Source organism: Equus asinus, chromosome 17, assembly GCF_041296235.1.
Source record: "Equus asinus isolate D_3611 breed Donkey chromosome 17, EquAss-T2T_v2, whole genome shotgun sequence".
Taxonomy (NCBI): Eukaryota; Metazoa; Chordata; class Mammalia; order Perissodactyla; family Equidae; genus Equus; species Equus asinus.
The window spans coordinates 46,710,618-46,735,597 of NC_091806.1; positions in this window are offsets into that span (position 1 = coordinate 46,710,618).

The window sequence follows — 24,980 nt, forward strand, 5'->3', positions numbered from 1 at the left end:
CTCCGGGCCCGGGCAGGCTCCCGCAGCCGTGTCTCCTCCCCTCCTGCCAGCCAGCTCTGGACCCCGCGTAACCACTCGGCAGGCGTTGTGGGTCCCTCCGGCACTCCACGTTCCTCAAGTTTCATTCTCCCAAAGACTGTTCCCCGTTTGGGGAGGGCTTCCCTTCCAGCCCCCTCTCTCCTTGGCACCGCACCCGAGGTGTTCTGGGCAACAGGTGGGTAGAGACCATGTGTTCCACTTCCCAGATGGGGAAACCGAGGCGTGGGTGCAGCCAGTGTGCTCGGGAGCACACAGGTAAGCGGATGAGCTGGGCTTTGACTCCAGGACCCAGCCCCGCAGCCTGCACCTGTGCTTAGTACCCTCAACAAGAAAGAGAAAGGCGAGCAGAGGCGGCTGTTCTCCTGTCTGCGATTTGTAGCCAACATGGGGTGGGCGCACCCGGAGTCTGACAAAAGGTGGAAATCTCTTTGCCGGACACCGATCTAGTGCTTGCCGTACACGATGTGTCCTTCTAAGCATTTAATTAATAACAACTCATTTAATCCTCATCGCCCTAGGGGGTAAGGGCTATGAATGGCCCCATTTCAGAGAGGAGAAAACAGAGGCACAGAGAGGTCAATCAAGTTACCTGCAGATGCTCAGCGGCCGAGGGGTGGAGCCAGGATTCGTAGACAGGGAGCCCGGCTCTGGAGTTTGTATCTGACCCGCCTGCCTCACTCAGGACTGTTTATCTTATAGTTTTAAGGATACTTAGGAGGATTACTTACTGGGTGGGAAAACACGTGTGATAAAATATCAAGGGGAAAAGCAGCATTCAACATTGTACGTATATTTTGTTTGCAAAGACGAGAAAAATATACAGACATATTTTGATATAAAAAACGTGCTTTCCATCCATTACCTGGGGCTGGCGTCTGGCAGGGAGCAGACAGACACCAGCTGCAGAGTGATTAGCGAGGAGGAATGGGGGCGGGGGGGGGGGTGACCTTTTCTCTCGATTTCCTCCAAAGCCGACCCACCCCATTGTTTTTACAACAAAAATAACTCCTTTCCCCATGAATGGGTTTCTTTAAAGTGCCACTTCACCATTCCTTGTGGATTCTCCAGGCTCACTCAGGTGACCGGAGTGGCAGCAGGGGGCCCATGGTCCCGGACTCAGGACAGAGGGACAGGAAGCCCAGCCCTTAGGGGCTGTGATGCTCAGGGCGCATGTTCTCTGGGCACGGTGGGCCGTCCTCGAGGAAACCGGGTCACGTGGAGAAATGCTGTGCCACCCCGGGTGGCTGCAGCCGACGCCAGGTCTGCCAGAAGTCATTCCACATGGGCATTGCCCCCGGGATGTAGGACGTTGTGCAGGTCCGGTCTGCGCGGTCTGTGAGGAGGCTGCAGGCACCGGGGCTGTTCACACGGGTTTGAAGAGGTTGGGGACACTGTGACAGCTGCAGACGTGCACTGGGGGTCATCCAGGGAAGGCCGCCTTGCTCCCACAGGTGAGCGCCCCTGTGCCCACGGGGGTCTTGGCAGTTTGCACAGAAGTCAGACCCTGGCCTCAGACTGACCCATTCTGTGACCCAAATGCCCTGTGCCTCAGTTTCCTCATCTGTACAGTGGAGACATCGTAGCGCTTACTTCCCAGGGTTTTGTGAGGATAAACCCCTTAGAATGAGCCCATGTGTAGGAAACATTCGGACAGACCAGCAGCTACGACTCTTTGATCCTTACGACGATCCCGTGAGGTTCCTTCTTGTCACCTGTCCGTCCTTCGTAGGGGAGGGATCCAAGTGCAGAGGAGGGAAGTCACGTGCCCGGGGTCACTGGGGGCGGCTGTAGACCTGGCGGGCTGGTCCTCGGCCCACAGCCAGCTTCTTCCTCATGCCACCCACGTGCCAGCTCCTGGGCCTACAGACTGGGGTGGGGAGTGGGAAGTGGTACAAGCATCAGAGTCGCTGCCCTGAGGATCCCCCAGTGCGCATGGCCCTCGTCCCCCCACCAGCTGCCCTTCTACAAGGCAGAGGGAGCCAGGGCTAGGGGCGTCCCTGCTACCCCTCCTGCCTCCCTTCTCAGCAGTTTCCTCCTTCTCCACCTCCACTCGCTTCCTTATTTACAGTTGAAGCCAGAGGCCCAGAGAGGGCAAGAGACTTAAGAAGGTCACACGGCAGGCAAGGGGTCCCGAGGGTCTCAAACTTCCCCACTCCCCCAGGCTGGGTTCTTTAGCGACGGTGGCAGCAGTGACCTTAGCCACACAATGATCACCCTGTTCAGAGGTGGAGACTGGCTCAGAGTGTTGAGCCACTTGCCCAGGGTCCCTCTGCCAGGAAGTGAGGGGAGGGGTCTAGAGCCAGGCCTGGCTCCCTAGCTACCATCCTCCCTCGGCCCGCCCTCTCTGAGCCGCTCTGTTGGTCCCCCACCCACAGCCTTTCCCAGGGGGGGTGTCCAGTGCGGGAGCTGGATCAGTGGAGCCCAGCACTCTCCCCCTTCGGAACATTCTGGACTCCCACCATCCCCGCCCCCCACTGTGGTCTTTAACAATCATTTGTGTTCAAAGCTGGGGAGAGAAAAGTCTCCAGCGGCCGCGCCGGCATTGTGAGTGCTGGGAGAACGCTGCCTAAGTACCTGAAATGGTGACTAATTGGAGCCCAGCAGCCGCTTTCACGGAGTGGGTGGCATTGTGAGCCCAGCAACCGGAGGAGCCGGTCTCAGGAGGGCGGGCCCGGTGGCAGCTGGAACCGTGTCTCCTCCCCATGGCCCCGCTGAGTGGTGTCCATGGCCTGGAGTCAGACATTCCGGCTTTGGTTTGGGAAACCGTGGGGGGGAGACCCCTGGCTGGGCTCTTGGGTGGGACCGCTGCTGTCCCGGGGTGCCTGCTGGGATGTGGGGCTGTGATACAACAGCTGACTTTGTGTCTTTTTTTTTTTTTTTTTTTGAGGAAGATTAGCCCTGAGCTAACTGCTGCCAATCCTCCTCTTTTTGCTGAGGAAGACTGGCCCTGAGCTAACATCCATGCCCATCTTCCTCTACTTTATATGTGGGACGCTGACCACAGCATGGCGTGCCAAGCAGTGCCATGTCCGCACCCGGGATCCGAACCGGCGAACCCCAGGCTGCCAAGAAGCGGAACGTGCGAACTTAACCGCTGCGCCACCATGCCGGTCCCTGACTTTGCGTCTTAATTCCTCGGTCTGTTGTAACAAAGTGTCACAAACTGGGGGTCTTAAAACAAGAGAAATGCATCCTCTCCCCGTTCTGGAGGCTGAGAGTCTGAAGTCGAGGTGTCGCAGGGCCCTGCTCCCTCCGCGGGCTCTGGGGGAGGGTCCTTCCTGGTCTGCCCCCCCCCGCCCCCCGCATCTGGGGCCCCAGGCGCTCCTTGGCTTGTGGCCACATCCCTCCAGTTGCCGCCTCCATCTTCACATGGGCTTCTGTCCTGTGTGTGTCTGTGTCTCTATTTTCTCTTCTTATGAGGACACCGGGCGTTGGATTAGCGCCCACCCCACTCCAGTGCAACCTCATCTTAACTGGATTATATCCGCAAAGACCCCATTTCCATATAAGGTCCCCTTCACAGGTTCTGGGGGTTGGGACTTGGAGATGCCTTTTGGGGGTACACACTTGTACCCCTATGCTCTCCTATGGTGTCTACAGCCACCAGTCCCTTCCCGGCCGTCACTTTGGGAATCTTTCCTGTGCCATGGCCCTGTGAGGGAGGTGAGCTCTCACTATCATCAGTGTTCCCATTTTACAGATGGAGAAACCGAGGCACAGAGCCCTGCCCTCACTCGCTAGCCTAGGCACCTGGACTGAATGAGAAGGGACTGTGATCCCCCTTCCCAAAGGGGACAACGAGACACGGAGGGTGTCAGTACCTGGCGCTGTGATAGCCCACGGCTGTCTGGTTCCACGCCCCGGGCGCTGCCCACCGGCCCACACCGCATCCCCAGCCAGTAAATCTCTTGGCCTTGCCGCAGTGAGCTGGGAATTCATGAAGCTGAGCATCGCGGACTAGGGGCCGAAAAAACTGCAATCTGGTCCCAGCTCAGGCATGACCTGTTAGGTGGCCTTGGACAAGACCCCTCCCCTCTCTGGGCCTCAGTTTACCCAACTGAGAAAGGAGGAAGAGTCTACATCCACGCTGTCCAGGACGGATAGCCACATGCGGCGATCGCGCACTTGAAACGTGGCCGGTGTGACTGAGGAACGAAGCTTCATGCTATTTAATTCCTGCTCATTAAAGTTTAGATTCAACGACGTGATCAATTCAGTTGTTGGAGTGACTTTGCGAGTGTGGGACAACTTGGGCGGGTGAGTCTGGTCTTTCCACCGTGGATGTTATGGAACCTAAACGCAGATCGTGTACCCCCGAAAGAGAATGCACCCTCTGAGTTGAGATGCTCTGTAAGCGTAAAATGCACACACCGGATTTCAGAGACTTAGAAGACAGTAAAGAAGGTAAAACAGCTCATCCGTGTTTTTCATGTTGGCGATGGATTGAAACGATACCCTTTTAGATGCTCACAAAATATATTATGGCAATTAGTTTCGCCTGCTTCTCTTTACTTGTTTGAATGTGGCTGCTGGAAAATGATGCTGTCCCAACGGGACAGGACTGGTCCCCATCAGCGGCTTTGCCTCTCAGACGTCCTCCTCGGAGGCAATGATTGACTGTCCCTCTGGGCGGGCTATGGCAGATCCGCAGGAGAGGCTGGCGGCTCTCTGGGCCCCGTGGACGGGCAGGCGTTCGGAGGTGAACCGGCGGGGGTCTGGAGAGGGGTCTCCGTGGGAGGCCGGAGGCGGGCAGGGTGGCAGGTCTGGGTCTGGGCCCCCACCTGCCCAGCAACACTGGCGCTTCTGCTTCCGGTGTGTGTTAGTAGGGTCGCTGAACGATGTATCACCCACACCAGGACGGAGGAAGCGGGTGCTGGCACACCACCGGGCTGCCCTGGGCAGACCAGAGGTCAGGGCCCCTGCGACGAGAGCCCCTCTCTGGCCTCCCCAGGGAAGCCTTCTGTGACCCACTGCCACCCTGTGACCCTGGGAATCACCCGATTCTTGGTGTCACTTTGGGGCCCTGTGCCGTCCTGCTGGCTGCCCTGGTTCATGTGGGGGCAGCAGGAGGACAGAGCTGGGCAAAGAGGACGGGCTCCCTTCTGGAAACTTCGGGAGTGTGTGTTCCCGGGGATGAAACGTTTACTTTGGCTACTGTCCCTCAGTGGTTGTCACGCGGGATCCAGGAAGTGAGGATGTGGTGTGTGCATGTGTTAATGCGGTGTGTGTGTGTCCGTGGGAGTCTGTGGGTGTGCCCGGTGGGTGTGAGTGCAGTTCTGTCAGGGAGCCCATGGGCCTCGTCCAGGGCTGGCTGAAGCGGTCTCCGCTCCCCCCGGCCACCCCCTGCGCCCCTTTCCTGCAGCCTCTGCTTGTCCCCCCGCCCTTCCAGGCTGCCCCTGTCATGGAGCCCTGAGCCGGAGGGGTCAGGGTGCTCACAGTGCAGCCTGGCAGGACCAGGTCTCCGGTAGGGGCCCTGCCCTGCCGTGACCCCACCTGTGGCCTTGGCTGGCCCCCTAACCTCTGGGAGGGTAGGGCTCACCCATGGATAGCACAGGGCTCAGTGCTCCGAGCCTTGGTGGCTTGTGGTATGTCCACTTCTCTTTCTCCTAATCTCCGGCCATGCGCCTCCCGGGTCTTGGGGAAGGGACAGCCAGGGCCGCCTCCTCCAGGCTGGCTCCCTGGGCACCTGGGCTGCATGTGCTGGTGGGGACTCAGGGAGGAGACCGGGATGAACGGCCCTGTGCGGGCTCCAGGCGCGGATGGCCAGGTAGCCCTGGACACGCCTCCCCGCTCATGGAGCCCCACTTTGCCCACCTGTAAAGTGGGGATAAGGAGAGCGACTCCCCCGCAGGGCTCCGTGTAGACCCGGGGCCCCATACCTCCAAGACGCTAAACACACATCCCTGCTCCCGTCTCGCGCCCCATCGGGATGAGCAGCCGTGGTGGGAGAGGAAAGCCAGTCTGGGTTGGAGTCTTGCCTCCTGGCCGCCCGACCCTGAGTGAGGCAAGCCCATCGCCTCTCTGTGTCTGCTGTGCTGTGGACAGCCGGCACTCAAATTCCAGCTCTGTGCTTCCTAGCTGTGTGGCCTCAGGCAGCTTCCTTAACTTCTCTGTGCCTCCCGTCTCTGCCCCATAAAACAGGGACCACTATAACACCTCTCTGGTAGTCTGGCCTCGAGGATTAAATGGTGCCCTTTGGCTGAAGAGCCTAGAACAGCGCCCGGCCCACAGGAAGGCCCTGCACAGGTCTGTGGTCATTGCCTTATCAATGCTCTGTCTGCCTCATAGAGGCCTGGGAGGGCGCAACAGGCTGGAGCGGCAGGAAAGCTGAGGTGACACGGTGCAGGTGGTCACCTGGCGCAGGATCGAGCATCCTTCAGGAGCCCACTAGGGGAAGGAAGCTTGTAGGACATCCCGTGACACCTACCTGAGCTCCCCTGCGTGGCTGTCACATGCAGAGCGGGCAGCTTGCTGGAGACCCAGCCTCGGAGGTCCCGCGCCTGGTCGGGGTCACACACGGGCCCAGTGATCTCCTGCTGCGTAACGAACCACCCCAAACCTCAGCGGCTTACAGACAATGCAACATTTAAAAAACCCGATTTATTATTTCTTACAATTCTGTGGGTTGGCCCTCTGGGTGAATCTCCCGCTGGCCTAGCCTGGACCCTGTCCTGCGGCCGCATTCATCTGACGGTTCAACTGGGGCTGGAGAGCCGAGACGGCCTCACCCCCACATCGGCTGGTGGGTGCTGGCTCTCAGCTGGGGCCCCTCCATCTTCCTCCGGGAGCCAGCCCTGCTTCCTCACGGCCTCGGGGCCTCAGGTGGCCTCAGAGCCACGTTCCCAGATGGCAAAACGGAAGCTGCAGGGCTCCTTAAGGTGTAGTCTTGGAAGTCGCCCATCGTCCCTTTGGCACATTGGCTAGTGGAAAGGAGCCATAGGCCTGTCCAGATTCAGGGGGTGGGGAAGTAGGCCGACCTCTCATGGGGGGAGCTTCAGAGTCCCATGGCAAAGGGATGTGGCTGCAGAGACAGGCATCACAGCAGCTTCTTTGTACACTATGCAGCCTCTGAGAATGAAGGATGCTGTGGAACCGCCTCGTCTACACACCCAGCTGTATGTACATACAGCATTTTGTGTACAATTTTAGGGTGTTCCATCCCGTCTACACCGGCAGGCTCCCCATGGCCTAATCCACCCTTGGCGTCAGGGCTGCAGAATCAAGGGGCTGTTGAGGCCCAAGCTGAGGGCTTGTCCTTAAGCCTGCTCTTCTCCCCGTGGACGACACCCCAGATTTCACTGCTGCGTCACGAGCAACCCCAGCTCTCGGGCGCTCCACCAGTCCTTTCACTGTGCTCAGCTTCCGTGGGCCTGGACAGGACGCGGTGGGCATGGCTTGTCTCCTGCTCACAGTGTCTGGGGCCTCAGCCGGGGAGGCCGGGAGGCTGAGGGCACCTGGACGGTGGGCGCGGGAACCGTCTGGAGGCCCCGCCCCCCCACACGTCTGGCACCCAGGTAAGGGTGACTCGGACGCCGGGCTCTGCTGGGTCTATCGGTGCCGCACCCGCGAGGGGCCCGCTGGTCCGCTGCTCGAGCCTCTCCCAGCACGGCTGCAGGGCTCTGGGAGGCAGGGTTCCCAGAGCAGCATCGCAAGAGAATGAGCGGGAGCTGGAGCGTCTTCCTTTCTTCCTTTTAACTTTATTGGGGGACAATTGATGAATATAATGGTGTGTGTTTAAATGTACGATGTGGTATTTTGATATACGTACGTGGACGTCGTGGAATGACTTCCCAGATCAAGATAAGGAGCACATCCATCACCTCACACTTAACTCGTGTGTGTGGTGGGGGGGGGGCGTGCGAGGTGAGGACACTTGAGACCGACCCCAGCTGCTCTCCATCCACAACTCCCAATCGTGAGCCTGAGTCGCCACACTGCACGTTACACCCTCAGGATTCGCTCTGCATGCACCCTCGGACGCCTTCCCTGCCCAGCCCCGGGGTCCAGCAGCATCGCTGCCCCACATCCTCCTGGTGGACACAAGCCCGCCCAGATTCGAGGGGAGGGAACACAGACCCCGTCCCCCAGTGGGAGGCTTGTCAAAGACCTTGTGCCTTTCCTGAAGCCCCCACAACGTCCACCCTCCCGGGGCCGGTGCAGGGAGCCGCAGCCACTCGGCGCCTCCCCGCGGTGGGCAATGGGGGAGCCAGAAGACAGGGCTTCCTGGACCCCCAGGGACACGGGAGAGTCTCCTGTTCCAGCACCACCAGCTTGGCTCACAGAGCATCCCTGAGGGGCCCCGGCCCTTCCAGAGGACAGGCTCTCAGTTTTCCCAGTCCTGGGCCACTCCCTCGCTCGACCCAGCGGGTGGAGGCGGCGGGGCGTCCCTTCCTGCTAGAAGCAGATCCTCAAGTCGGCATCAGGAGAGGCTGCGTGGTGCCCGGGATGGCTACACGGTCTTCCCTCCATGAGCACAGGCGCCGAAGCCGAGCCCCGCCACTCACGGCTCTATGCTTAGGAAACTCTTTGAACCCCGAGCCTCAGTTGTCCCACTGGTGGAGTGGAGATAATGACATTCCTCACTCGGGGGCGGATTAAGGGGATAACGTAGGGGGCTGCTTAGCACACGCCTGGGACACAGCAAGCACGCGACAAACATTATTATTGTCAGAAAGACGACAGTTCTGAAGTCTCCCGGGATCCGCCCCGTGGTCTTCCATCTGTCCCAAATCCGTAAGCTTTCTCGGAACAAGGTGTCTACCCCAAACAGGCCCGCTGACCTCACAGAAGGACCCTCTGCCTCACGGGCAGTTCACCCGGGATTCCGTCAGTCCCACGGCCTCCCTGACAGTGACAGCAGCGGTCTCGAGAGCCTCGGGCGCCGTGTCCAATCACATTGAGTCCTCCAGCCACCATGAGGAGCGGGAGGGTCAGCCCCTCCGCTTGACAGAGGAGGAAACTGAGGCTCAGAGATGCGAGGGGCCCTGCCCAACGTCGCTCGGCCCCTGAAAGGAAGCACCAGGGTCTGAAACCGACTGTGCGACACTAAGGTCAGCCCTCGCAGCCACGGGGCCCTCCTGCCTCTGACCAACCACAGGTCAACCCACGACCCTCCGGAAACACGTGGAAACCATCGTCACGGAAACTGAGAGTGAGGGTCCAGTGAGTTGAGCGGGCCACAGACGCCGCACCCAACCGTCCTCGTGGAATATCTCCTGAGGCCCTTCGAAGACTCGCTCGGGTCGGTTCCGTCCTCACACCCCCTTAGCAGAGAAGGAGCCGGGCGGCAAATGAATGGGGTGATTAGAAAACGCAAAATAACCATCTAAAACGAGCGCATCCGGGCTGTGGGCTCATCGCGTGCTTTTCCAAGCACTGAGTGCCCTTCGAGGCGGGAAACTGCGGCACCGAGAACAGTTGGCTTCGGGTCCCATCTGCGTTTATCTCCGCGAAGGCCCCGCCTGCTCACAGGCAAGCACAGCAGCGGAGGGAGAGAGCTGTCTTCTAGCTGTCTTGCTGGCAGCTGAGGCTCTGAGTCCATGCTGGCCGGCCTCCCTCCAGGTTCCTTCCTCCTGATCAGGCTCCCCCAGCTGCTGGGGGCCCGCAGCTCTGGATCCTCCAGGCTGGTCCCCTGGACCCGGGCTAGAGGCCCGCCAAGCGCCCCTTGGCCTGGAAGCGTCTGGTGCATCCCCGTGGGAAGCTCCAGGAGCTGAGGGCAGGCGTGGAGCAGCAGCTGGCCCCCCCAGACCCCGAGACGGCAGCCCCGCTCAATGCCATCATTAAGAGGCTGGGGTCACAGGCCAGTCCTCCCACTGAAACGGAATAGTCCTCCTGGGACCGGGGTCCCCTTTCAGCGCGCGAGCCCGAGCCGGCCGCGCCATGAGGAGCCCTACCTGCCCGCCGCCCCTTTGTTGCAAGTCCCACTTAAAATATCAAAGCCGTGGGGCCACAATGCCCCACTGAAAGCTGAGTCACCCAGGTTCTGTGACACCAGCAAATCGCTCCAGCCCGAGCGCCCCGAGCCCTGGGCCTCGACGCGCCAGATGAAAAGGAAATTCCCAGCCCTGGGTGGGACGCGGAGGCCGGCGCCACATAAAGGGGCCTTGTTCCCCCATCAAAAGGGCCTGAACAAAAAGCAGTGAGAAGAAAGGGCCGGGGGCGGGGGGCCAGCTGCCTTCTGGAGCACCTTGGACTGCACTGCCCGGCCCCGCAACGCCCGCCCCGCCTCCGCCGCAGCCCTGGCAGCCCTGGGCTTTTCCAGAAGCCCTGCGGTGGGAGGGAGAGCAGGACGGGGTGGGGACACACACGGGGCCAAGCAGCGGCACCCTCGGGAGCCCGGCGCCAGGTGTGACTGGAATGCGGGCCGGCGGCTTCGTACCAGCAACTGCGACACCAGCAGCAGCAGCAGCGACGGCCCTGGTTCCTCATCTGTAAATTGGGGATGATGACAACGTGCCCACCCTGCAGGCCTGTCGTCAGGATGGAGCGAGTGGCTCCAGACACTGTCCCCAGAGCAGCGCGGGCAGACCGCGGCCAACGGTTCCGAGGCCTCTGCCCTGCGCCAGACTCTGAGCACCCGACTCGAGGCCTTTCCCCACCGAGAGCAGGGCTGCGGTCACTATCTCATCCTACAGACGAGGCCCCGAGGCCCGGTGAGGTTCAGGAGACTGGCCTTGAGGGGCGGCCGGGCCCCCAGAATCTGCGAAGATGGGCAATCTGACGCCAGGTCCTGTGCCCAATCCAGCCTGCCGGCTGCCTCCCACGCAGGGGAGCCGGGAGGGACCAGGACCCCAAGGAGGCCACGCCCCCCAGCCGCACCAGCCCCGAGCCCGCTGCCCGGTGCTCACCCAGCAGGGACCGCGCCTTCAGGGCCAACGGCACTTATCTGCCAGGGGCTGGACTCTTGAAGAAGTGCTCTGGGCCTGCTCTTCCACGCAGAAACCACCGCAGGGGACGTCTGTCCTGGGGGGTCGTTTAGCTGCTGGCTGCTAATTTAGAAGCCATAAAAACCCAACACGGGCCAAATGTAGCCTGCCCAAGGGCTAGAACTGGCCTGGGGGCCTGGCACCCGGAGACCGAGCTGCCTTCATCCAAATCGCAGCTCTGCCAGGAGCCACGGGCAAGAGATGAAACTCCTGTGCCTCAGTTTCCAAATCTGCAAAACGGGGATAAACAGTGTCTGTCACTTACGTAGCCCCATCCCTGGCCCATGGCAAGCTCTCGGTGATGGTGAAAAGAGCAGAGAACTACCAAGCAGCCACCATGTGCTGGGCGCTGGTCTAATCTCGGGTCACAGGTCGACCCTCTGACGGGGGTGTCAGGGTTAGTTTTATGGGTCAGCCTGGCGAGGCTCTCATAACCAGGGATCCCACCAAACCCTGGGCTGGCTGTGGCTGTGGAGGTGCTTGGTGGGTGTAGTTAACGTCTCCAGTCAGTTGACCTTAAAAAAATCGAGGAGATGTTCCTCCATAGGGTGGGTGGGCCTCCTCTAATCAGTTGAAGGTCTTCACAGCAAAAAACGGATGATGATGATGGTGAAGAAGATGATGATGAGGATGGAGAAGATGATGATGGTTATGAAAGTGAAGAAGATGAGAAGATGGTGAAGATTAAGATGCTGCTACTGCTGAAGGTCCATTCCAATTCCCTCTTCACGGCACAGAAAAGGGAGGGACTAACCCAGAGTCACAGAGCAAGGAGTGGTAGAGCCAGAACTGGCGTCCCAGGCTCCTGACTCCCATTCTAGTGCTCTTTCCCCGACTCTATATCCCTTGATACCATTTTGAATGGAAAGAACTGGTTTAATCCTTAAGTGGACTCCTGAGATGCATAGAGAAGTAGATGACGTGGCTCGGATCCCCAGATGTGTGGAGTCTGCCAGTTGCCTCCTCCACATCCGCCTCCCTTTCTTTAGTAACGGAAGCCCTGTGGGTTGATGTGGCCAACGGGATGTGAGCAGAAGTTATTGGATGGGGTTTTTAAGAGAACCCTTTCTGCCCTTCCATCTGTCTTCCTTCCTCTGCCTGGAATGCCAACAGGATGGCTGGAGCTGGAGCAGCCGTCTTGGATCATGAGGCCAAGAGAAAGGAAGTCGCATGCTGAGGAGGGACGAGCAGAAAGACAGAAAGGGCCTGGGTCCCTGATGACCACAGAACATCATCCCGGTGTTGGAAGGCTCCCCAGAGCTGCAGAAACGAAGCCCCTGACCTGTGGAGCATTCACGCTGGTTGAGGGAGACAGGAGATAAAACAACAAACAAGCAAGTGTGTCCAAGTCAGGTGGTGATAAAGCGGAGGAGAAGGATAGAGAACGGCTGGGTTGTGCCTCTTTAGAAGGAGTGGAGCTGACCTGGGAGTCCTGCATCAAGGGCTAGAGCAAGCCGGTAGGGGTGGGGGCGAGGAAAGGCAGCCATCAGTGGGGAGAGGGCCCTGGAAATGTGCCTCGTGTGTTTGAGGAGCAGCCAGGGGCCAGGGAGCTGGGGTTGTGTGAACACCGGGCTGCATGTGGAGCTGGATAGGGGCCCCCAAAAGGCACGTCCACATCCCAGTTCCTGGAAGCAGCGAGGATTACCTTATACGGCAAAAGGCGTGATGGAGTCAAGGACCTTGAGAGGGGCCGTTTCTCCCAGATTATCCGGATGGGTTCTAAGTGCAGTCACACATGTCTTTAAAAGAGAGACACACAGAGGAGGAGACGGGAGGAGCAGGCCGTGCGACCAGGGGGGCAGAGACCGGTGGGGTGCGGCCCCAGCCAAGGGTTGCAGAAGGGCCCTCAAGCTGGGAGAGGCAAGGGCGCCCCTCCCCTTGAGCCTTTGCCAGGAGCACAGCCCTGCCGACACCGGGAGTTTGAACTTCTGGCCGTCACTTGTGGGAGAATAAATTCTCAATGTTTTAAGCCAACAAGTTTGGGGTCGTTTGTTAGAACAGCCGCAGGAAACTAACACGGGGTGAGAGGTGGGGGCTGGGGTCCGAGGCCGAGGTGAGGGCCATCACCTCAAGGACTCTGGGCCTTACTCTGGGTGCTGGTGGGGGGAGCCGGAGGATCGAGAGCTGGGCATGATGGATCCAATGTGCACTTTAAAAGACTGACTCTGGGGGCCCGCCCGGTGGTGCAGCGGTTAAGTGTGCATGTTCTGCTTCGACGGCCTGGGGTTCACCAGTTCGGATCCCGGGTGTGGACATGGCACCGCTTGGCACACCATGCTGTGGTAGGCATCCCACATATAAAGTAGAGGAAGATGGGCACGGATGTTAGCTCAGGGCCAGTCTTCCTCAAAAAAAAAAAAAAAAAAAGGCCAGCTCTGGCTGCCAGTTCTCCAGAAGGGTAGGAGCGAGCTTCGGGGAGATGTCTGCAGTCACCCAGATGTGAGAGGCTGCCCCTGGCCTCAAGGAGCCCCGCCCAGTGGCCACCCACACGCCACCATGGTGTCGAATTCGGTGTTCCTAGTGCTCCGGGGGCAGAGGGAAGGGCGTGGCTGGGTCGCTCTGATCAGCAAAGAGACCAGATGTGTTTTGAATGGGGAACAGGAGGCCATGTGCCTTCGGGGCAGAGACACGGTTGCGGTGTGTAAATATTTAGAAAACTGGGTGTGATGTGTTCACATCAAAAAAAAATTCACTTCCTTTTCTTTGAATGAGGTTCTGAAGCTCAAAGTGGAAACACCCAATTGTTTTTATGCCAAAGTGCAGGCGGGTCAGTGACCTCGAGTGGACTGAGATGGAGGAAAAGGAAGGGAGAGGGCGGCCCAGCAGACGTCAGCCCGCAGCCCTCCGTCAGGCGACAGAAGAACCTGGGCTCAGCCGGCCCTTGGGAATCCACGAGGTGCGGTCACCCACGGGAGCGGCGTGGGGATGAAGACCAGCTGGTGGGACGTGGAATCTGAAGGTACGCACTCTTGTTGGTCAAGTGTGATCAGAGACCTTGGCGGCTGGGCCAGGAGGGAAATCTCCCTCGCTTAAATTAGTCTGCAGAAGAGAGCATTTTCCTCAAAGTGCCTGCCCTTCCCCCATCCACCTCTGCTCACCCCACGTGGCCTCTTCTCTGCTCCTCACCCGTCCACGTCCTGGGTCTAGGCGGGCAGGTGCCCAAGGTGGGTGCAGTGTTCAGGTGGCCCTGGGCTGTGAGGGCAACGAGACTTTCCGTGGGCCACCCAAGAGGAGGAGAAAATCAACCCATCCAGGCAGGAAAAACACCTGGGGCATCTAGCTAAGGAGGGGGAGGGAGCCGGAGAGCGCCCTGCAGGCCTGGAGGCGCCCTGTGCCTCAGGAACACGGCCGGCCGCTGTGCTCCCTATGGCAGGGGAGCTTTTAAGGGCACCGAGGAGCCCAGGTGCCCTCAGCCACGCCCAGGCTTGGACCTCCATGCTGCAACCCCCGACTGCCCCCAGACTTCCCCTGTCTTGCATCCCTTCGCTCTCACAAGGCGGAAGGAGAGAGCTCACGTGCACGCGTGCCAAACCCCTACTGTGTGCCGGGCTCTGTGCCAGGGCTTTACGTGTCTCGTATCACTTAATTCTCACCATATCTGGAAAAACAGGAGCTCCTGAGAGCTCCCTTTGCAGATGGGAAACCTGAGACTCCAAGAAGCAGAGGCTGGTCCAGTCTCACAGAAGCCTGTCCGTCTGTCACGCTGCTTCCCCCCTAGGCTCGGAAGGCGTCTTATTCTCAGGTGTCTATCGAGCGCTGCTCGGCACCCAGCCTTCTTCCAAGCACCTCGCTGTGAGCGTGACAGACACAAGCCCTGCTTCCAGAGAGGGCCTTCGGGCACTGGACGTATTCTGATTCTCGAACACAAGCGTGCGCAGTTCGAAAGCCATCTGACTGTGCTCTCACCAGCAGTGCGTTCAGCGAATCTAAGGAAAAAAGGTTAAATCCGTGCCTGCATTGCGGTGGCAGTTCGGTGGGGGGCGGGCAGTAACCGTGGTACAGCAGGCTGAATCAATGCCCTTGAAGGTGTTCAGGTCCTAGTCTCCAGGGCCTGTGAATGTGGCCTTGCATGGTGAAAGGGTGTGAGTGAGTTAAAGATACTGAGATGGGGAGATCATTCTGGAGTATCCAAGTTGGCCCTAAAGATAACCACAAATGTCCTTTTTTTTTTGAGGAAGAATAGCCCTGAGCTAACATCTGCCACCAATCTTCCTCTTTTTGCTGAGGAAGACTGGCCCTGAGCTAACATCCGTGCCCATCTTCCTCTACTTTATATGTGGGACGCCTACCACAGCGTGGCTTGCCAAGTGGTGCCACGTCCACACCCGGGATCCAAACCGGGGAACCCTGGGCTGCAGAGAAGGGGAATGTGAGCACTTAACTGCTGCGCCAGCGGGCCGGCCCCCCCCCCAAATGTCCTCTTAAGAGAGAGGCAGAGGGAGATGTGACCACAGAAGACTATGGAAGGGGAGACGTGATGGCACAGAGGTTGGAGGGATGTGTGGAGGCAGACACGGGCCGAGGATGCAGGCAGCCTGCAGAACGCGGAAAAAGCAAGGAATGGACCTCCCGCGGAGCCCCCTGCGTCGTCGCACTCAAGCGGACAAAGTCAAGAAACGGGCGCTGATACATCCGCCACTCTGGTTTCCCCGACCGCCCCAGGAGAATAAAGCATCCAGTTCAGAATCTTAGCTCCTTCCGCCTGGAAAGCTCTCTGTTTTCTCTTGACCTTCGTGAACCTGACGTTTTTGAAGACGACAGGCCAGTTCTTCTGAAGGATGGCTCTCGCTTTGGGTCTGTCTGCTGTGTCCTCGTGTTAGATTCAGGCGGGTTCTGCATCTTTTTGCAGGAACCTCACAGGAACGATGCTGCGCCCCGCTCACCACATCCCATCCGCTGGTGCGAGACCTCAGCGAGCCCGTGGCTGGCGCTCTTCACCCCGGTCACTCGACTAAGGCCGTGTCTGCAGCCTCCTCTGCCCAGATGTTTCTCTTTCCCCTTTGTAATTAATATATATGTTTATTTATTTACTTATTTATTTATCTCATCGTGGACACCTGGCTTCTTATTTTAGTTAATGAATTATAGTACGTTATTAAGATTGTTTATTTCGATCCTCAATTTCTGCTACAGTTGGCCAGTGGGACCCCTTCCAGCCCCTTGTGACGTGTCTCGTCATTCTTTGAGCACTTCCTTGTCTCCCGGCATAAGATGCTCCAGACTCGTCTCGTCCCTTCCTCGCCCCTGGATCCAGCCGTTTCTCCAAGGGGTCCTGTCTCTGACAGCATCTACGTTTCTCAGCGAAGCAGGGAGCAAGGCCGTCGGCTGAGAGTGCGGCCGGGGGAGGCAGCGGTGGAGGTCCAGGCCGAGGGGGTACCCTATTACCTATTAAAAGAGTGGAGGGGGGACAGAACAGAAGAAGTGAGGGTGGAGCCTGTTCTGTTTTGCAAGCAATCTTCGTCTCTTCTCCCCACTTTGCAAATTCCGTGGGGCTCGTGTCTTAGTCATTTCTGGGTGGCTTAAACAAAAAACTTTTGTTTCTCCCAGTTTGGGAGGTTGGAAGACCACGATCAAGGTGCTGGGAGGTCCAGCGTCTGGTCAGGACCCCTTCCTGGTTTGTAGACAAGGTGCCTCCTCATTGTGTCTTCACATGGCAGAGAGCGAGCTCTTGTGTCTCTTATAAGGGCACTCATTTCATCAAGGGGCTCCCACCCTCACGATCTAATCACCCCCAAAGGCCCCTATCTCCAAATACCATCCTGATGGAGATTAGGGTTTCAACAAACAAACTGAGGGACACAGTCGTGTGGTCCAGGGCAGGCTGTGTCCTTCAGAGCCCTCACTTGGAGCTCACGAGAACAGGAATTCAAAGAAAATCAGCCCTCAGGGCCGACGGGGGCCTTCGGATCAGCCTTAGCACGCAGCTGGAGCTCCTTACGTTCGAGGCTGGAGGAAACACACATCTGAAGTGAACTTACCCCGTGGTCCTCACCGGCCTGCGTCCCCTCCCAAAGGTGAGACTGGGAGCTTTATCCTCTGTGTGCATCTGAGCAGGCAGCACCCGCCTCGGTCAGAAAAGAGAAAGTCTCAAAGACAGTGGATGGTTCTGGAAACTAGAGATGCTGCCCAGCAGGTCACAAGAGCATCTGGGGGGAACCAGACCGAGGGGTCTCCAAACTGCTTCCTGCCTGGCCACCCCCTGCAGCCCCCCTGCAGACACCGCCTCCAGCGGGCCAGGCATCCAGTCTGGGGCAAATTCCCCCTCGGGGCCGTGCATCCAGCGCCTGCTCTGGTTCTGGTGTCTGTTAAAAGGGGAACCTCTTCCTTTTGCTGGAATTATGTCCATGAAAAAAAAATACAGTTTCTAAAGTCGAAACTGACCTTTCTATCTTCTCTTCAAGTAAAAGAGGCGAGGGGTCAGATGTCTTTCCCCGCCTCCGTGCTTTCGGCCACACTGGCCCTTCTCCCGGAAACCGGCCTCTTTCCTGGCGGACTCCTGTTCATGCTTCAAGACCCGGCTCCCGTCCTCCTCCTCTGTGAAGCGTCAGGGGGCTGCCAGGGCCACCGTTGGGTCAGTCGTTCACTGGAAGGGCTCACGGGACTGAGCAAAGCTGTCATACTCATGGTCCTGGCTTCTTACAGCGAAAGGATACCCATTAAATCAACAAAAATAAGAGGCTTGGGGCCAGGGACCAGGAGAAAAGAGGGCCAGCTTCCAGCTCTCCTCCTCCGATGGAGTCACATCCTCCCAACAGCCCCGTGTGACAACGGGCATGGAGCATTGCCATCAGGGAGGCTCCCCCGAGCCTGGGTGTCTGGGGTTTTTACTGGGGTCACTCACGTTGACATGGAGTGCCTGTGCGACCGGCTGTAGCTGCTCAGGGACCCGCCCCACCGAAGGGCAAACAGGTAGAGTGTGGCCGGAGGTCTCAGGTGTACACAGACACTCTCACCAGGGCGGACGTTCCAAGGGCCCCGAATCTGTCTCCCAGGAGCTGGTCAAGGGCCAGTTCTCTCTTTGCCCTCGTGCAGGGTTGGAACACCCCAAGTCTGCCGACACCCCTGACCGCACCCCGGTTTTTCTGACTCTCCTGAGTGTAGTGTTCACTCCACACAGATGTTCTCAAAGTGAGGTTTAACTTACGTGCAGTGGAAAGAGCTGATCTGAAGTGCACCGTGTGATGAGTTTCGACAGACACAGGACTCCCTGGGGACATGGCTGGATCCAGGGGCGAGGAAGGGACGAGACGAGTCTGGAGCATCTTATCTTGGGAGACAAGGAAGTGCTCAAAGAATGACGAGACACGTCACAGGGGCTGGAAGGGGCTCCCACTGGCCAAATATAGGAGAAATTGAGGATCGAAATAAACAATGATGGAAATGTATTACAATTCATGACCAAAATAAGATGCCGTGAGTCCACGATGATATAAATAAACAAACAAAAAAACAAGCAGATTAATTACAAAGGGGAAAGAGAAACGTCTCGGCAGAGGGGGCTGCAGACACGGCCTTAGTCGAGTGACCGGGATGAAGAGCGCCAGCCACGGGCTCGCTGAGGTCTTGCACCAGCGGATGGGATGTGGTGAGCGGGGCGCAGCATCGCTCCTGTGAGGTTCCTGCAAAAAGATGCAGAACCCGCCTGAATCTAACACGAGGACACAGCAGACAGACCCGAAGCGAGAGCCATCCCTCAGAAGAACGGGCCTGTCGTCTTCAAAAACGTCAAGTCCGGGAAGGTCAAGACGGGGCAGAAAGCCAAGGTGCCTGCGAGCTTCCCTCCGATGCTCCCTTCCCTTGAGGACAGAGGTCCTGCACCGTCTCTGGTCCGAGGCTGAGAAAGGCATCTTAAAGGCTGTGCCCAGGGTCACGGCTGTTTCCAGGGGAAACCTGACTTTTCTAGTCGTTGCCACGGCACGGCTGAACCAGTGTCTTGACTCCACATAGCTATTTTTTTAAAAAACTTTTTATTTTGAAATAATTTTCAACTTAAAGAAACGATGCAAAAAGTAGTACAGAGAGTGTCTGAATATCTGTCACCCAGCAGCTTCCTCTAATGTTCTTATCATACACAACCACAGTACAATGATCAAAACTAATAAATCGGGGGCTGGTCCAGTGGCGTGGTAGTTAAGTTTGTGCTCTCTGCTTCAGCGGCCTGGGGTTTGAGGCTTCAGATCCTGTGCTGGGAACTACACACTGCTCATCAAGCCATGCTGTGGCAGTGACCCACATAAAAAATGGAGGAAGACTGGCACAGATGTTAGCTCAGGGCCAATCTTCCTCACCAAAAAAAAAAAAAAAAAAAACCCCAAAACCTAAGAAATTAATGTTGGTACAACATTACAGACATTTTTCAGATTTCATAAGTTTTGTCACTAACGTCCTTTTTCCAGGATCCAAACCAGGATACCACATTGCATTTAACTGTCACTTCTCCTTCGTCTGTGACGGCCCCTCAGATCTTCATGTCTTTGACACTCCTGAAGAGCATCCGTCATTTATTTGGGTGAATGCTCCTCAGCTGGGGCTCATTTGATGCTTTCTCATGATGAGATCGAGCTTCTGGCAAGAACCCCACAGAAGCGATGGGCCTCTGAAGTGCATCGTGTGAGGGCGTGGACACACCTTGTCACTGGTGATGCTTAACCCAGATCCCTCAGTTCCAGCGGCATCTGCCGGTTTCTCCCCTGTGAAGTTACTGTGTTTCCTGCTGTAACTGATACAGATTCAGGGCAGATGCTTTGAGACCACGCAAAGATCCTGTTTCTCCTCCAGCTTCACCCCCTGATTTTAGCCTCTATCTGTGGGTCTTGCCTGTAACAATTATTTCTGCGCTGTTTGGATGATGATTTCCTATTATTTGTGTACTCTGCATGGGTCAATACCCCAGCGGCATTTCTTCCCATCCAGCAGGGGAAGCTCCTGTGTTCAGTCAACTTGGAGACTTTTGTCTCTTCCACAGATGGCCCCTGTGTGCCAGCCAGTGACAAGCCTTCACACATCTTGAAAAATTCCTCCAACGTTCTCACAAATAAAAACTGAGACTGAGCTCACAAGTAAATTCTTTTTTTAATTGAGAGAAAGTTTTCTTGTTTTAAAAAATGTACGGAGAAGGAGTGGGGAAGGGCATTTCAAGAAGAGGAAACAGCATATGCGGTGGCCTAGAGGAAAGTGTGAAATCCAGCTAAGTCCTTAGCTGGACTCTGAGGGCTTTTTGAAGATGATACGGTTCCCACAGCATCTCTCCTACTTCGGAGCAGCCCCCTCTTCAAGCCCCTCTCGTCGGTCCTTGTGGCTGAATGACTGCAGAAACGCCCCTAACTGCTTTCTTCTCTGAATACACACCTCTGGGTGCAGCAATTCCCGTCAAGAGGCAAGACTTGTTTTCCCACCCCCTGACTCGAGCTTGATCTTGTGACTTGCTTTGGCCAGTAAAAGGTGGCAGCAGTGACCCTGTGGCAGTTCTGAGCTTAGGGCTCCGGAGGACCCTGCCCTGCCATGTGAACAAACCCGGCTAGCCCGCTGGAGGATGAGACACAAGCAGCCCCATCGCCCCTGTCATCCCAGCTTGCAGCCAGCCAACCATCAGACACGTGGGTGAGGCCATACCGGATCAGTCAGCCCCCAGCCAGCCCACCAGCTGACTGCAGATGCACAAATGAGTGCCTCCAAGACCACCGAAACCTGGTCCAGATCAGCAGAACTGCCCAGCCGCCCCGTGCGCTTACAAACCGAAACAATATTTATCATACAAAGCCACTGAGCCTTGGGATAGTTTGTTACACAGCAATAGCTGACGGATACAGCCCTTAACCACTCCCACCCCAAAACCAGGTCCTCCAGCTGACCCTTCGGGCTCAGAGAGATGCAGTTTGTGAAGGACTCATCAGGTCCAGCCTGTCTTAGGATGGATGACACCAAGAGGGGTCAAGGGACTAGCCAGAAAGGAGACAGCAAGTTGCAGGCAAATATAGGGACAGAACCAGAGCTCCAGACTCCTCGTCCAGGGCTCTGTCTAAGACGCTTTGCTTTCATTTAACAAATTCTACTTCACCACATGCCAGCTTACGTATCTTCAGACCAGGTACCTCCAAATCTGCAAAGCGCCCCTTGGGGGCCCCTGCACAGACCCAGGCCTGACGTTGGTGATCCAGAACTGCCGCCCACTTTGGGGGGGTGCCAGCCACCAGGGCTCTTCCCACTCAAACTGGAGGTTGCCTGCCGCCCCTTCTGCCTCCCCTCTCTCCTGGAGGAAGTGGCTGTGGTCTGGCGGATCCTGCCTTTTGGAGGGGCTTCTGACCCTGGGCAGAGACAGCCCTGAGAACACCGCTCCAGAAGCCTTTGTGAAATGAATGATCGATAAAAGACAGTCATCCTTGAAAGGCTTCTTTCTGGAATGATCCGAGTCTAGAGAACAAGGATGACAGCAGCGACAGTAATGGTAGCTGCCGTTTATGGAGGTCTTGCTGTGTCCCGGGCTGGCCGAGGGTCCCGTGCCGCATCTCATTTCACGCCTGCAGCAACCTTACGATACGGCACGTGTGATCCCCGTGGCCAGCTGAGGAAACTCAGAGCCCAGGATGACGCTGGATCACCCCCTCGGAGAAGGCTCCCGATGGCCCTATCGAGGACGGCGAGCCCCGACCCCTGCCTGCCCCTTGCAGTGGGCACACCAGATGCTTCCTCCCCTCTGGGACATACGCCCACGAGCTCACTCCGTGCTGCTCACTGCCGTCGGTGCCTGGAGCGTGGCCGCCTCCAAATAAAGAGCTGTGGCGGCAGCGGTCTGCTCTGCGAAGCTGGAGCTGGAGGGTTCGAGCCAGGAGCCTGGCCTAGGAGCCCTCTGGGAGAACCCCCACCACGGAGCAGGTCCCGGCTGCCACAGAAGACCCTCAAGTGAGAAGATGACTCAGCCCAGAGAAGAGGCATTTGCAAATCACGTCTGCAACAACCAGCTGGGCTGCCAGGAGTCAGGCACCGGCTGTTTCTGCTCCAGTCAGTTTTAGGATCCTATTCTCCAGGGGGCAGTTCTGCAGCATCTCAGCCCGTCAGATGCCCCGGTCCCTTTCCCACTCAGAGCCTTGAACTCACCGAACGAGTGCTCAGCCCCGGGACCAGCCACCACACAGTCCCGCCCCAGGCATCTGCCACGGGCTCAGGCAGTGCCTGCGCTCGCCTTTGCTTTTCCACTTTATTGGTGACTTTTCCGGATTCCTTCTGCAATTCCATCCGAGTTTGATTAAGTACATGAAATATTTACTTGGTTCCAGATGTGCCAAACGAGGGCGTATAAGTTTCCTACAGCTGTTGTAACCAGTGACCACAAATTCAGTGGCTTAAAACAACACCGATTTATTCTCTCACAGATCTAGAGATGAGAGGTCCAAAAAGCAAGGTGTCTGAAGGGCCGGCTCCTCCGGGAGGCTCCAGGGGAGAATTTGTGTCCTTCTGGGGGCCACTTGTGTCCTCGGTTTGCAGCCCCTTCTCCACACCCCTGCGGCCTCTGTCCTGTCTTCACGGCTCTGACCCCTCTGCCTCCCGCTCACAAGGACCTTGTGATGACACTGGCCCCACCAGGTAGTCCAGGACGACCTCCCCATCTCAGGATCCTTAACTCAACCAGCCCTCAAAGCTCTTCTTGCCCCATAAGGCCGTGCATTCCCGGGTTCCAGGGATCAGGACACAGGCATCTTGGGGGGGCCGTTCTGTCGTCCGCCACAGGAGATGTACTCAAAGAAGTCTGGCTTCCATGCCCGCGCCCTCCGCCCGTGCAGGGGACCGTTCTGTAAATTTACACACAGCTCGATTCACTCTGACGTCCAGTCCTGCAGGATGTGACCAATGTGTAGGGTCATGCACCTGCCCACCCCCATAGCGGAGATCAGAATGGAATTGCGTGGGGACAGGGGAGGGGGCTGTCGGACTCCTGACCCGATTCTCCCAGCAAAGTGAACCCAAGGGGCCTCTCGGGTTTGTTGTCCCCAGGCCGGGCTCGAACTCCCTTAAGAACAGCGCTCGTCGAGGTGACGGTTTTGCGGGAACAAGATACCAAGGACCGATGGCCCAATTCACTATTGGATGACCGTGCAGTGGGTACAGGGCCCTGTGGGGACTCTTGCTGTCTCGGATCACGGCTGAGATGGCAGGAGCTCCTTCCCGTCTTCTGGAATCCAGCATGGCCCGCGAAGGTGGCAATAACCCCGGCTCTGGGCCTGGGACCGCCCCCACGAGGCGGTGGGTCCCCCGCTGCTGCCAGCGCTTTTTGAAAACCCCTGAACATGAAAAGTGGCCTCGTGTGTGCTGGCTGGGGGCTGGTGGCCCACGGGGACAGCATTTCCAGAGACAACAAGGAGCCGGTGGCTCTTTCTTCAACCGCCAAAGAAAAGCCGACCCCAGCGCCACAAAAAGACAGAGCGTGAATTGCTTCTGCAGCGACTGCGTTTCCTTTGAGGGGCTGTCACCAGCACTGGGCGGGAAGAGAACATTTTGTCATGCACGTCAGCGGCCTTTCTGAGGCCTCGGGTGGCCCAGGAGCTGCTCCTCCTGCAAAGGGACGGCTGTCCCGGCACCATGCTCATCCATCAAGCTCGTGAGGAGGGGGCAAATTGCTGTCTTAGAGCAAGGCTCAAAAGCTGACTGCTTGAGCCCGTGTCCAGGAAGGTGTCAGAGGCCTGTCGTCGGGGATGGCCCCCCCAGGAGCCTTTCTGAGGGGGCGGAACGCAGACGGCACTATTGATCACTAAAGAAATTGCAGCGACCACCAGCGACTCTGGTTCTCTGGGGGTCGAGCTGCCTGGGCCCCCCTCCTGCCCCATTGTAGCCAGGGGGCCCGCCCCCTACGACACTTGAAGGCCCGAATCCTTGTTCACTTCAGAGCTGGCCTGAGAACTCCAGCTGGCCCGGCTGCACCTCCGCGCACCCACCTGGCCACCTCCACCTGGTCTGGCACCTTCCTTTCCTCCACGCCTGGGCCAAGAAGGGCTCCTCTTCCTCCCTCAAGTCCCAGAACCTCAGAGGCAGCTCAGCAGAGCCACAGCCAAGCTCTCCCCTGGCATTTGATCTGACATCAATGATGATGGTGATGGTGATGATGGTGATGATGGTGATAGTGATGATGATGATGGAGATGATGACGATGACGATGGTGATGATAATGATGATGATAGTGATGGTGATGATGGTGATGACAATGATGATGATGGTGATGGTGATGATGATGGTGATGATGATGGTGGTGATGACGCTGGTGATAGTGATGATGATGATGATGGAGATGACGATGATGATGGTGATGATAATGATGATGATGGTGATGATGATGGTGATGACGATGGTGATGATGACGATGATGGTGATGACGATGATGATGACGATGATGATGACGATGGTGATGATGATGGTGATGATGATGGTGATGATGATAGTGATGGTGATGATGATGATGATGATGGTGATAGTGATGATGACAATGATGGTGATGATGACGATGGTGATGATGACGATGGTGATGATGATGGTGATGATGATGATGGTGATGATGACGATGGTGATGATGATGATGGTGACGATAGTAAAGGGGGGAGGCAGCGGCTTTGTCCACTCTGACCGGAGCCCTCCGCACACGTCATCTCCTCGAATCCTCATGACCCCCCAGGAGGGAAGCAGCACTGTCTCCCCACTTCACAGATTAGAAAGGGAGAGGGGAGCGAGCTGCCCCACCACAGAGCAAGCAGCAGAGCCAGACCCAGACCCGCTCCAAAGCCTGGCAGCGCCCTGGGGAGGTGGCTGCCACAGGAGAGGGGGTGGAAAGGCCTGGGCTTTGGGGTCAGAGCCCCGGGTTAGCGCCTCACCTCCTTTCTCCTGACGAGGAGGGTGGTGATGCACAGGATGTGCTCTGGGTATCGGGAAGAGAGAAGTTGCTGGCCCAGAGAAGGACAGCGTCTGGCCCAGGGTCACACAGCAAGCGAGTCACAGATATAGGTCCTCACCCCCATCTCCTGGCCCGCCCAGACC